Here is a 15,136-nt window from a genome sequence, read left to right on the forward strand (position 1 = left end):
ATATAAAGTGCTAAAGGCTATTAAAGTATTTTATTTCCAACTAAATCTGCTAATTATTTATTTTAAAGACTAAAAGGTCTTGAAGTATTTGATTTAAATTGTCAACTAAATATTTTTCATATTTATATAAAGATTATTAAAGTATTTTGTATTCATAGAACTCTCAGTTTCTATTGCTAACTAAATATTTTATATTCATAGAACTCTCAATTTAAATTTTCAACTAAATATAAAGTGATAAAGTCTATCTAAGCATTTTATTTCCATTTAAATTATGAACTAAATATGCTAATTATTTATTTTAAAGGCTAAAAGTTTTTGTAGTATTCTATTTTACTTTCAATTGGCAACTTAAATTCAAATATATTAATTATTTTAAATATTTATATTGGCAGCTAACAGTTTTAATGTATTCTAGCTTTTGTCATTTAAACAATTATATTATGTGCTTACACTTATTAAAGTATTTTATTTGCTGAGCATGCTCAATTTCAATTGTCATTTGAAAATTTTAAACATTTATATGGAAGTGCTTACTATTTATTAAAGTGTGCCAAGCTTTCAATTTCAATTGCTGCTTTAATATTCTAAAGCTGCTGCAGCTGTCAATCAATTTGAAAGCCTTTTTATAAACAAAACGCACAACAACAACAAGAGCTTAGGCTTTGTTACTAAGCCAAGTGCTTAAAATGCATTTGGTGCTAAGTAGATAAGTCCGAGTAGCTCGGAATGCTTTTGATTGCTGTCGCTGTATCGAGCGTAGGAGCTTTTAAGCCAGAAGTTGCTACCCCCCAACCCCACTCATATAATAAGTAGTTGGCACTTTTTGCACACACAAAACTCATTAAAAGTTGCTGTGCAAATCCGCAGAAAATAAGTCGCGCTGAGTGCGGGCAGTTTGTTTAGTCTAGTCCTAGATTTTATTTATATATAAACTTGGCTTTGGCAAATTAAAAACTGCGCACAAGTGAAAAGCGCTGAAAGTGAAAGATGCGAAAATGAATATAAATGCATGTAAAGTTATGTTCGGCGCTTTTTGTTTATCCAGCGCAACAACAAAAAGTCTGCAATGCGAACAGCAACAACAACAATAAATGGGGGCAAACAATAATAACTTTGCAGCTGGTGCAACGCGGCAAAAAGTTATGTTTTTCGCCAGTTGTTATTGCGCTTCTTTATGCTTGTTTTTTAATTTATGCCCATCCGAGACGCCAGCGACGACGCCGAAGCTACAGCAGCATTGTAGGTGCTTGGCGAGAGGCTGCTTAAAGGATTAGAGCGAGAGAGAGAGAGGGAGAGCGCGTATAGAGTGTGTGTGCGAGAGTCCTTGACCAGATTTTCGCACAGACTCGACGCAAAGCCTTGATAAGTGCCAATGCTGGCAAATTAAATGAGAATGAAAATGAAAAGGAAAAGGTGACAAAACCTAAAATGTAAAATAGCTAAGACAATAGTTAAGACAGGATTTTGGAAGGATTTGTGGAGGCTGAAATATTGCAGCTTAAATTTAAATTAAGTTAATTAAGCTTCAATTACAAATAATAATATTTTATAAAAATTAAAATGTAAAGTAGCTAAGATAATAGTTTAGGCAGGATTTGTGGAGGCTGAAAACTTAAATTCAAATTAAATTAATAAAACTTCAAATACAAATAATAATATTTTACAAAAATTAAAATGTAAAAAGCTAAGATAATAGTTTAGGCAGGATTTGGTTACAGTTATGTGGAGTCTGAAATATTGCAGCTTAAATTCAAATTAAATTAATTAATCAAATTAAAATATTTTAAAAAATTAAAAAGAATGTACAATAATACAAATAATAATTAAATTAAAATGTGCAGGCATTATTTTATTAAGAATCATAATAATTTAAGTTTGTCAAATGCATAATAAACAAAAAGGCAGCAAAACTAAAAATCTTTTACAAGTCTATAGCTATAAAATAAATGAATTTATTTAGAATAACAAACAAAGTAAAACAAATTATTAGCTTATAGCTTAATCATTAAATTGCTGTAAAATAACTGCCCTTAAAATGTAATAATATTTGTTTTAAAGTCAAAAATAAATAGCAAACTCGACTGCATCACATTGAAAAGCGAATAGAATTACTTAAATACTTTGACTTTACTTTTGCTATTCTCTAAGCCCACACATTGTATTTCTATTTGCTCTTAATAGTTATTTGCCCATTGCAAGTTCTGCTGATTGCATTTTGTTTGCTGCTGAGCAAAGTAATTTGCCCAGCTACGCTTTCAAACTATTATTGTTGTTTGGTTTGCTTTAACTTTTTATAGAATATTCTATGCAGAGCATATTGAGTTCAAGTTGAGTTGCGTTGCAAAATATTTAGCCAAACTTGGCTTTAAAATGTATAAAAGTATAAGTTAAGTTTTCGATTATTTGCGCAGCTCTTGGATTTATGGATTTGCTACTTCACATAACACATGAGTCCAGCAAGAAGAGCAGCCGCCTTCTATTATCAGCTGTGTAAACACAAAATGCTTCAAACTATTTGCCTGAGTCATGGGTTTGTTTATAAACAAAAACGCGTGCGTTGTTTCAAGCAGACAGTTGCATATTTAAAAGCAAATTGAGCACATTAATAATTAACAAATGTTGTTTGCTTAAGAAAATAACAAATGTGAGTCAGCAAGCTGCAACTTTAATCATTTTGTTGCATAACACGCGGCGCTTTAAAGTGCGCCAGACAACATAAATCAATTTATAGCAAAACAAACAATGAGAGAGCGTGAAACGAGCCTCGCCTCGACTTTTAATCTGCATAGTATGAGCAATTCATGCAATTTATAGAAGTGGCAAGCCAAATTTTGCAGCATACAGTGCCAAAAATGTACATGTATGCATGTGTGTGTGTGTGTGTGTTTGAAAAATGGCGTTTAATACCAATGGGAAATTATGTATAAATGTGAGACAAAAGCCATTACGTTTTATAACTCTCAAGTGCCCAAGGTGTGTACAGTTAACAGTTGGCAAGATAAACAAAAACCTTGCATGATATATTGCTCTAAATTTGCTTGTTTATTTGTTAAGAATATGTAATTAGCACATTAATAGCGTCTATAAACAAAGATAAAACTTGATTGCTGCAGATTTTACTGCAAATGACTGAAGCTTGTTCGCTATTCAATGAATACTCTTAACTAATAATTTGAATTTAATACTAATTTAATTTGAATTTAATCTTAAATCAAAATATATAAAAATAATTTAATTCGAATTTAATCTTTGGCTGTTTAACAATTTAAAAGAGTTAGAAATTCTAAAGAAATATTATTTGTAAATAAAAATATATAAAAATAATTTAATTTGAATTTAATCTTTGGCTGTTTATCAAATTAAAAGTGTTAAAAATGCTAAAAAAAAATTTACTTATAAATAAAAATATATAAAAATAATTTAATTCGAATTTTATCTTTTGACTGATTAACAATTTGAAAAGTTGTTAAAAATGCTAAAGAAATATTACGTATTAAAGAATAAATATATACAAATAATTTAATTCAAATTTAATCTGTAGTGATAAAGGCGTCAGAGCTATTGAATGATTATTCTAAAAATAAATATAGCTGACAAAAATAAATATATGTAGCCATAATTAAATATAAATTTAATATACTTAAATGCCTTGCAATGATTATTTTAAAAGAAATTAGTATAGCTTATATATAGATGTATAAAAATAATATAATACGAATTTAATTGTTAATTGACTAGCATATAAAATTAAATATGTACATAACAAGCTCGTACAACAAATTTAAATTGGCTTCTCTTGTTTTGTTTATCTAATTTTTCACTTCCTGTTGCGTATACGTAATTTTATCTCATTAGGTCTGCTCATGTAACTTTTACATGCATGAACCCTTCAGAGTACTTAAGTCTTTATTGTTTTTACAACACAGAGATAGCAGCTTTTAAATTTAAATCTTATTAATTAACACTAAGCTACGCTTATTGGATTTTTGGGGTTTTTTCAAGTTGAGAGTGAAATCTGAGATAAATTGCAGTGAATAATTTTTAACACCTTATTAATTTTTTATATTTGTTCAATTTTGTACTAAATATTTAAATATATAAATTTTTTTATTTGTCAACAGCTCAAGTCACACTTAAATATTAAATTACTTATTTACTAAACAATTGAAAGGCAAACTCAACTAAACGCTTACAAATATTTTTTTGTTTATTGCTCTAACGCTTCAGCTTCAAACCAACCTTACACAAAATATGATAAATGCTTTTGTATATATAATATTTATTCTCTCTCTTATGCATCTCATTTGCAGTGGATTGAGCTACGTCAAGTTGTCAACTTGATTTTATATATTTCTTCTTCACTTTGAGCTTAAACAGTTGCCGGCAGTGTCAAAGTCATCAATAAGCATTTGTTAAGGCCATTATTTGATATTGGAGGCTGCATTTGAGCTAAAGAATCATTGACATAGCAAGTGGGTTGAGGAGTGGGGTGGGGCGCACGCAACTTCAAGAATATTTATTTTGTTTTTGTTACTTTTGAGCTGTGTCATCAATTTTTGACAGTTTTGTAATTTGAGGCTGTGCGTCTGTATCAAGTTTGGTAAATTTACTTTTTAGCTTTAGAGCATCATCATGCTGTAGCGCATTTTTTTTTTACTTTATTTATTGTTTATGACACACACACAAACTGAATTTGACAGCTACAACGATTATTGATAAGAACGCAGGTTAAAAAAAAAAGTTAATTTAAGTCTTAAAGCAAGTTTAATACAAAATGAAAGCTAAGCATAGCTCAAAAATTTGCCACTTGGGGTTAATTAATTTATGCCAAAAATCTTTAGTTAGTTAGCTGCCTTTAAGCCAAGTTAAATAAATATGCATAGCTGTAGCTTCTATGATTATTTTTGACATGTATGCAAATTAGCTGTCAAAAGCTCTAACCGCATAAATTAATGCATATTTATTTAGTGTACTTAACATTGGCCTAAGCACAAATGCTGCTTTTAAATAGAAATTTGTTTTCTTTGAAATTTTTGCTTGATTGACAGCGCAATTTGTTGTGGCATAAATTAAAATTTAAGCTGCTGACTGTTTAAACAATTATTACGACTAACTCCATTAGCAGGCAGCTCAAGGTGCACAACGTCAATTAATTTAGACATTTGCAATTGACATAGCTATAAAGTTAACATCTCTATAAGCAACAATAGCAATTGTTTGTTATAAAACTGTAAAAGGTAAAGCGACAATTTGTATCAAAAAATTCTATAATAAAGTTTGCTTTGCTTATCATTAGCATAACTAAAAGATAACATAAACCTTATCGAGCTTTAATAAGCTGCATTGTTTATGCAAAATAAACAATTGAAACACTCAATATTAATTTACGCTATTGAAATTTCGGCAACTGTCAAATTGCCACATCAACTAGCAACTATTATTATTATTATTTTTAGCTTTTGCTTTTGGTTTCAATGCAGTTTTGCACGTCAAGGTGTCACTTACAGTCACATTCGTGACTTTTGAAGCTACGAAACTGTTTTTCGTCGCTTTTAATTAAATGAATTTGTATGACAAGCGCGTTTGGTAAGCTTAACTTTTGTGCTTTGCATTGTCAATGCAATTTTTTTATATAGCAGACACTGTTTTTATTTATTAATATCAAACTGTGCCACGACCTGTGCGTTACTCACATATGATTCATAAACTTTTCTTATCTTTAGCTGTAGCAACTTAAATTCTAGCTAATTGCTTGCTGTTGATATTATATATATATATATATATTTTAAGTTGAAAATGCATTGCTCGTCATAAATCAAACAGCGGCAGCGGCTGCAGCTGAGCTTGTTTGCACTTTCTCTAGTGAGCTGCGCTCAAAGGTAAAAATGTGTGTGTTTTTCTCATTTTTTTTTTCGCAATTTTTTGCAATTGACTGCTCGAGTGCATCTAGAAAATTGCTATGCGCTATGATTAATGCCAGCGCTCAGTTAAAATGAATCACCTTTGTACGCTTTAGTTACAGTTGCAGCTTACGCTGCGTATACTTGTTATCGTTATTGTACATATTGCGTATAAAACTTTGCACAACAAATTGAACTTTAAAAACAATGTTTCTGTATATTTTTAACTATATTTTGTTAATTTCTTTAAAGTTCTTTTAACGTAATTTGCATTTATTAAAATTTAAGACTATAAATTTTATGTTTATTATAATTAATTTATTTTTTCTTTGCTTAAATAGTTTGGTTTTTGTTTTGTATATATTTTATGTTTTATTATATAATCAATTCAAATTTTCTTTGCTTAAATAGTTTGGTTTTTGTTGTCTATATATTTAATATTTATAAGCTATAATTATTTTTTAATTTTTCATACTAAAAATAATGTTATTTAATGCTTTCTTTCTTTATTTTATTTTTACTTATTATTTGTTAATTGCTTTAAAGTTCTTTTAATGTAATTTGCATTTATTACAATTATTTTGTGTGTTTGACTATAAATTTTATGTTTATTATAATTAATTGAATTTTTTTTTGCCTAAATAGTTTGGTTTTTGTTTTCTATATATTTAATAATTATAAGCTATAATTATTATTTAATTTTTTATACTAAAATATATTAAAGTCAATATTAAATTGTAGTTCACTTAATTATAGTATTTTATTAGAGCTAATACTAAAAAATACTTTGCTTAAAAAATTATTTTAGTTTTAATTACTTTGCATAACTGTTATGCCAATTTAACACTCTCACTCTTTGTTTTTTTCCTAAGCTTATCAGCAAGGCTAAACAGGCTGCTAATCTAAATCCACACACACATTCTTATCAGCAGACGAGTCTAAGTTTGCTCACCTGGGCCGCATTATACAGCGCATTAGATAAGGCATTATAACTGCTTTTCGTTCTAATCAGCAGCACACACACAAAATAATTGAGACAACTGTTATTGGCGTTCATCAATAACTTGTCGTGTGATAAGCTTTGAGTGCTGATATGTTTGCCACTGCAGGAAAACACTTTCATTAACAATTATTTGATTAGGCAGTAACAAGTTAGCAACACTTGTAATTGTTAGTTAAATATTGTTAAAAATGTCGAGTTATTGGTTAAGGTTAGTTTTAATAGTTTGTTTGAGTTTGGCTCGTTTAAATGCACTGCAATTAAATGTACAACGCCTTGTTGTCAAGGACTAAACAAGGACTCAGCAGCACTTGAACTCTTGGCATAATTGCAAGCTAAAGAATTGCTATTGACTTTTTTTGCTGCTGCTTCTGGGCGTGGCGCTCAAGTATTAAGAACTTGAGCGAGCTGCAAACTCATGCTTATTAATTTAGCAGTAACTTGACTACGAAATTCAATTAATTTCAAATGCAATTTTAAGTGCACTTCGGCCAAGGCACTTCCGTTTTGCCAGATTGGCCGCTTCCGCTTTTGAGGCTGTTGCTGCTCCAACTGCGGTGGCGAGTTTGGCCATTTTATTTTTATTTTTTTTCTCTCTCTGTGTGTGTGTGTGTCCCTCGACTGCCAAAACTTGATTAATTATGCAAATTTTAATTAGCTTTGGTTTTGGGAGTCAAGTGGTTGAGCTGCTGCCTCGAAACTCATTTGACAATTCAATTTGCTTGCCACACACAAATACAAACTCAAACTTGCACACACACACACACACACACAGTCAAGTGTGTTTGCAAGGCGTGGCATTATCCATTGGTCTACACTGATGCATTTAATTAGTCAAGTATACGCCCTGGGGGCAACTTTTTTTTTGCAATTTATTTACGCATTTAATTAAAATTGCTGATACATTTGTCCGACAGTCATTAGACATGCACAAACATGCATGAAAGCAACGACTAATGGTCTCTGGTCTGAGCGCAAATCAACGAGCTGTCTGTTGTTCATTATATTGCATTTAAGCTGAAAATGTCCTTTGGGCACTGAGTGTTTGGTAGACGAAAAATCTTTGGAAATTCGTTCAGCACAACAGAAATTTTAAATTGATTTATTTTATAATTAATTCAGCTGTCTGCAAGCGGAGCATAATAAATGGATTTAGCTAGTAAAGTTTTTGTATAGTTTAAATAAATTTAAAAAGTCTTAAGTTTATTTATTACATAGCTATGCAATTTTAACTAATTATGTATATTTCATATCTTTTCAGGTAAGCAAACTTAATCAATACTTTAATACTGTAAGTAAGTTTTTGTTAGAAATATTTTAAGAGTCTTATATAGTTATAGTTATAATAATATAATGCAAATGTTATAAAATAAAATTTAAATCAGCCTTATTAAAATCAATTTAAAAGTTTTACAATTAAGTAGTTTTAATGTATTTTAATTACATTGTAATTGTTAAATATTTATTAAAATTTAAATCAGCCTAATTTAAATCAATTTCAAAGTTTTACAATTATGTAGTTTTAATTTATTTAAACATACAAGCTATATATAATATTATAAATGTTAAATATATATTAACTTGAGCTTGAAGAATTAAAAAAATGCTTTACAGCTAGCTAAATACTTTAGAAAGCAACAATAGTTAAAAAATATTAAACTAACTAATTTTAACCGAAGAGTTTTTTATTTTTTTCACGCATTTGCAATCTCTAGCTTTAGTCAATCGATAGCTATGACCCTTTTAGCCTGGCTTTAGCCATAAAGCCCAAATCTTAATTAAGGCCACATGCATATAGTGAGTGTGGCTTGTGTTTTAGTCAAAGACTATTGCCAGCTGCGGCTGCTGCTGCGGCTGCCAAGGCAACGAACAAATGTTTAAAGCAAACGTAGGGCACAGTTTATATTGTTGGTTGTTAAAGATATTGTGTGGCAGCCCCAGTTCAATGCAATGTTATGCATGCAGAGACAAATCTAGGCACACTGCTGTGTCCTTTTTTCTTATTTGTTGTTGCTGCGGCAGGCAAACCCAAAAAAGTAGGCAACATGCAGTTGCAACTGGCGCTGCAAAAAACTAATAAATTTTGTAGTTGGCAACGCGAGCGTGTCAGAGAGAGAGAGAGAGAGAGAGACAGAACGAACTAAGCATTTACCTGTTTTTCGCCACAAGCACTGGCAGCAACTGCTGTTTGTTATAGCCTGCGGCTAACCCGGCGTATGCGCTATGCTATGCCAAATATTTAATGTTATTTTGCAGTGCATTGAGCTTGCCAGCGCTTTAAAGCGTAGCACACACAACACACAAAGCGCTCATAATTTCTAATCAAAGCACCACCTTTTGCTATTTCTCGCAGCTACGTCGGATATCCGCTTATTTATTCGCCAACACTTTACGTGTCTTTCATAGAGAGCAGCAGCAAAAAAAAAGGACCAAAGCTGCTGTGCTATAGGAAATTGTTGCAAATAAAGTTTAAGGATTTACACATGATTACAACTGAATTTATTTCAACGCCCTTTGCTGCTAGTTGGGCTGATTAAGTTGCTGCTGCTGCTGCTGCTGTTGGTTGCTGTTGTACGTTTTTATAACTTGGCAGACTTTGCTTTTGTGTTGAGTTTACTATGCACAAAGTTTTTTTTTCCAGCAGCAGCAACAACAACTAACTTACATTAAAACTAACAGCCACACATAACAACAGCAGCTGTCACAAAACGTGTTCAATTTGATGGAATCAACTGAAAGAGCAGCACAACAACAGCAGTGTGTGAGCGAGAGAGTAGCACAGCATGTTGTACAAGTGCTTTAAGCCCTTTTTACGCTGCATTAAATGCTGCCACACAATTGTCGTACTTATTGTTAACATTCCACATGCTTTTAGCATTTATTCACACTTGCGCTTTTTTTTTGTTTGTTAAATATTATTTTAATTTACAACAACGAAGTTGCGGCTTTTGCTATTTGCTTGTTAAAAATTGTGAAAATGTTTTCAAATTATTTTGCTGCTTGAGTTTATTTTTTATTTAGCAGCTTAAGCTTAAATAAAAAGTAAGCGCATCTAATATGCATTTGTTTTTATTGTTTAACAGCTTAAGCTTAACAATTCATTTGCTATTTAAAAATTCTATTGAAATCAAACAATTATATTTGTTTAGCATTTGAAGCTTGAGTAGACTAACAATTCATTTGCAATCTTACATATTATATATGTTAATAAATTATATATATATGTATCTTGTTTATTATATAAGTTAATATTTAATTTCAGAATGTTTGTGCTCAAACCATTTAATTTATCATTCAAACTTGACTAAATATAATTTATTTGTTTATCATTTTAAGTTTGAGTAGAGCTTAACAATTCATTTGCAATCTTACAATAAAAAAGTTAATATTTAATTTCAGAATATTTGTGCTCAAAACACTTTAATTGTTTATCATGCAAACTTGACTAAATATGAACTTTATGCTTGCACAATTCATTTGCAGCTTATAAATTAAAATTAACTTGTTTCTACATTAGAATTTCAGTTTTGTGCAAATCAAACAATAATAATTGTTTATCTTTAAGCTTGACTTGCTTTGAATTTGCATTTGCAACTTGTTTGCAATTGAAAAAAAGTAATATTAATTTATTCTTATCAATTTCAATTATTTACGCTTTACACATTTTTCAAATCAAACAATTTTAATAAATGAAATATAAGCATCAAATTTGCATTTACAATTTATGCGCCATATTTTAAAAGTAATTAAAAGTGCAGCTAACTTCAAATCCTTTAATTTATAACAACTGCGCACTGAAATCTTTTTGTTGTAAGTTTAAAGTATAAAACTTTGCTGCCAACTTACATTAATTACTATTTATAGCTCAAGCTTGCGTCGTTAGGCAAACATTGGACTTTAAGCTTCAGTTACTTTGACTTGCTTTTATTACAAACATTATACTTTTATACGAATTGTAAACATAAATATGTCTGCTTAATGGTAAACATTTTATCATTGCACTGACCTTACACACACACACACACACGCATTTGTATTTACCTTGGCTAAACATTTGTATGTGTCGCAAGTCAGAAAACCCATAACAAATACTCAACCCCCGGTTCAGTCAAATGACTTGAAATACTCATGTAATTTCATGTTAAATATTTGTCACAAATTTGAAACGAATACGAAGCCAAGCACAGAATTTCATCACATGCATATGGACTATATATATATAAAGTACATATAATTTGTCATGTCTGTTGCGCTCTCACTCTAACTAAACAACAATGTTTGCGGCCCTTTGCTGTTTATAGTAATTATATATTATTTTGTGATTTAATTGCTGCGCATAAATTATAATTTGTAGTTTGGCACATTTTGCTTGCGACTGGCAGCTGCCACAATAAATTTCAATTGTAAATTGTGCATAATTAAACTAAATTGAATTTTCAACAATTATGCATTGAATTTCAGTTCGAATATTAAATTCTGTGCTGCGCAGCTTTCAAATGCTGCACATGGTGTGGAAATTTCATTAAGCAAGTCGCATATTGTGATTAAATTTAAGCAGCGTCGCAACAACAATAAATGTAAAAAAATATTGTCATGGCGTTGGCGCACATGTCGTATGATTAACATTTAATATCATTTGCTTCAAACGTTCACTCGTTGGCACGCAGCTTAAACTCATTGGTGTGTGTGTGTGTGTGTTTATTTGTGTGTGTGTGTGCAATGTAATAAGATATTTTACGCTAAGCGCACCCTTCTCTGAATTTAAGTGCTGTGTGTATTGCTATTTAAATGCGCTTAATTAAGCGTAATTTACTGGAAATGAAATGCCAATAAAATTTATTAATACTCGTGCAATTTTCTGCACACTTAACACATATGCTTGAGATATTAAATTGCTGGCTATTAAAATTAAATTGAAAATGTTGCAGCTGCTGTTTTGTTTTTATAAAAAAAAATATAAAGTCTTTGTCTTTGCCATAATAATAATAAAATAATACAATTTGTAAAGCTTTAATGTAATTGCTGCTACTTTTAAATGAATTCAATTGTATGCTATAAAATAATTATTCAAATTTTAAGTTAGTCATATGACTATTACCTAAAGTTAGTAGTTAATATAACAACATTAAATTAATTAAGACTATAATATAGAAAAAGCTTCTTTATTAAAATAGTTTAAATGCAATTGCACTTTGGATACTTCAGATACTTCATATGACTATAACGCAATGCAATTGCACTTTAGATACTTCATATGACTATAACGTAAAGTAGTTAATATAAAAACATTAAATTAATTAAGACTATAATATAGAAAAAGTCACTTTATTAAAATAGTTTAAATGCAATTGCAGTGTAGATACTTCAGCCTAATCAAATGCAATTTTGTTTGTATTTATTTGCGCAACTTTTGACATGCACATAAAGTTTAACGTACATTGGAGTCTTATATTACATTTTACAAGCTAATAGCTTTAGACTAGTTTAGAACTTGCTGGAGTTTTGCGCATGTAAACAGCAGCTGTTAACTTTTTGGCCTTTTGGTTATGCATATCGCTTGACACTCAATTGCCAAAAACCTGTGAACTTTGTGCCCCAACTTTTCACACACACACATGAAATTGTATACCCTACAATTCGGTAGCAACACGCACACACACACACACACACATGACATAAGCGACAGGACGTAAGTACTTCCTTATAGCTCGCAAGTTTGCTAATAGACGTTGAGGGCTTTGCTCACATTTGTTTATGTTTTTTGGCTCTTGCAACAAATACGCTGGTCATTAATTTAGTTTAAGCCTAATTAAATTGCATACGTTAACATAAACACACACACACATACACTGAGACTTGCTCATTTATAAACAGCTGACAGCAGCGTCACGCCCACTTTTTGGGCTAGTCCTTGAGGCATTTTATTTTGCTCTCTCTCTTGCTTGTGTGTGCATATAGTATAGGATTTATTTTTTTTGTTGTGCGCTTGCTGCTTCAAATTCCATGGCAAGCATACAAAAGTTGCTCTTTGGCCAAACTACAAAACTTTGTTTTTGTTTTGTTGTTTGCGTTTTATTTAAATTTTTTTGCACATTTTTTTTGTGCTTTTGCTTTGCGCTACGTGTTCTGGGGCTACAAGAGTTTTAAATGTATAATGAGGCGCACTCTTTTTGTATGTGTGTGTGGGTTGTGTGTGTGTTGAAGGATTTTTGCAAATTTTGCTGTGTGATTGTCGCATTTGGTAATTATCTACAGTTGTTGGCATTTGTCAGTTGTCCTTTGCTTTTGGCCTAAAGTACAGTTATGTGTGAAATGCAAATGTTTGTCAATTTGTTCGTGTCAAGTGAAATATATTTAGACTGCATTGCAACAAAATGTTTGACATCTATATTATTACAATTAATTAGTTTGTTAATAGCACAAGCTTAAGTTGTATTAAATCAAATTAATGTGCGCTTCAGTTTTTTTTTTCATAAATATGTAATGCTTAAAACGAAAACGATCTACACTCGCTGTATAAACAGCTGATCCTTATGCTATGTTAAGCTGTTTGACTGCTGCTGTTAACTTAACACGCCATACAAACAACTCACTGTCATCCGCCAACTACATTATCAAGCTTAAGTAGTGTTGCCTTAAATACTAAAATATGTTTATTAAATTCAATTTATTTATTATATGTTGATTTTTTTTTAAGCTTAAGCTGACATTTTTTTTTGCATAACAAATATTTGCAAATTGCATTTTATACAAAGCACAGTTGGTCGCACAGTGTGTCATTTTCTTGTTGTTGTTGACTGCTGGCATAAAAAATCTTATTATTCAGCGTTATTGCTCTTGACCCAACAGGCTTTGGCCATATCCTAAACAAATGACTTTGTTTGCCTTGTGCCAAGCCAAGAGCACGCCCCACTATAGAAGTCAAGTGGTAGCCTAAGCAACGCCAAGCAGTCGCTTATGTGGCACAAAGGACTTTAAGCTTAGACAGCGCAAGAGATGCCTCTCTAAGTCGGTCACAAGCTAAGGAAAAACACACGCTCATGAATGAATGAAATTGCTGCACAATTTAAAAGAGACGAAGACGAAGAAAAAAACTTCCGCATCGAGCAACAATAACAAGAGCAACTAAAATAATGTGCCCCCCTTGAGGCAACTACCAAAGCGCACAGGTTGTCATGGTATGTGGCACACACACACACACACACACACACACACGAACAAACAGACATATATATTGTATATATTGCATTGCAGCTTTTGTTGCTGCTTGTTGTGCCTTACTTGACTTTTGGTTTACGTAAAATGTTCGGCAGGATGAGTTTAGTATGCGCTTTATTTATATTGACAGGCACGGAAATTTTATAAATTTTCTGCTAAACGGAAGCTTCACAGACATGAAAAGCTAGACATTGAGAAAAATACTTGACTTGTAAATAAATAAATTGCTACAGAATTTGAAATCCAATCATAGTTGAAGGCAAGCAAATAAATATAAAAGGCTTTCCATAGAAATCTGCAGGGATTTTTATTATGAAACGCAATTCGCAGAAATCTTTTTATTGTTAGGCAAATTAATTAACGCCAGCAAAGTGTTTCTAGCATAATTAAAATATTTCTTAGAATTGTATACCTTGCCCATAAATGGGAAATTCTATGGCAAGCTCAGCAAATAAAATAGAATCTTTTAAGCTTAGCAGCTGCACTTGCTGTGGCTTGAGCTATTTGTTACTAATTGTTAGATCTTTAAAAATAAGCTTGCATTTTTGCAAATTTAATTATTTAGTGCATTGCAAAACTATGCGCACTTTCTCTCTCTATCTCTCTGGCTTTTAAATTCTTTGTTTTATTATATATGCTTGGCATCGCCTTGGGCTACTTTGCTGCAAACAGTTTGCACATGCTGCAAATATTTTTGTCTGTGTGCCTTTTGCTTCTTCTTGGGATAACTAACAACACAGCGGAGAGCTCGAGCCAGTGTGTCCTGTGGGCATCATTTATGCAGACTTCCAAGCTCTTAACGCAGCTGCAGCTGCTGCTGTTGCTTCTGCTTTGCTTTGCTCTTCTTCAGTGCCTTACGCTTCTTTTGGCGCATTAATTTTTGAATAGTGCAAATGCAGCTTAAATGTGCGCACTCTCTCAAGTTTTGCCTTAGTGCAAATTCTAAGATTCTTTGCTTTCTATTTTTTTTCTATAGCATAACGACAGGCGCCGCAGACTAAGTTACTTGACAATT

The sequence above is a fragment of the Drosophila busckii genome, chromosome 2L, assembly GCF_011750605.1.
Source record: "Drosophila busckii strain San Diego stock center, stock number 13000-0081.31 chromosome 2L, ASM1175060v1, whole genome shotgun sequence".
In the NCBI taxonomy this organism is placed as follows: domain Eukaryota; kingdom Metazoa; phylum Arthropoda; class Insecta; order Diptera; family Drosophilidae; genus Drosophila; species Drosophila busckii.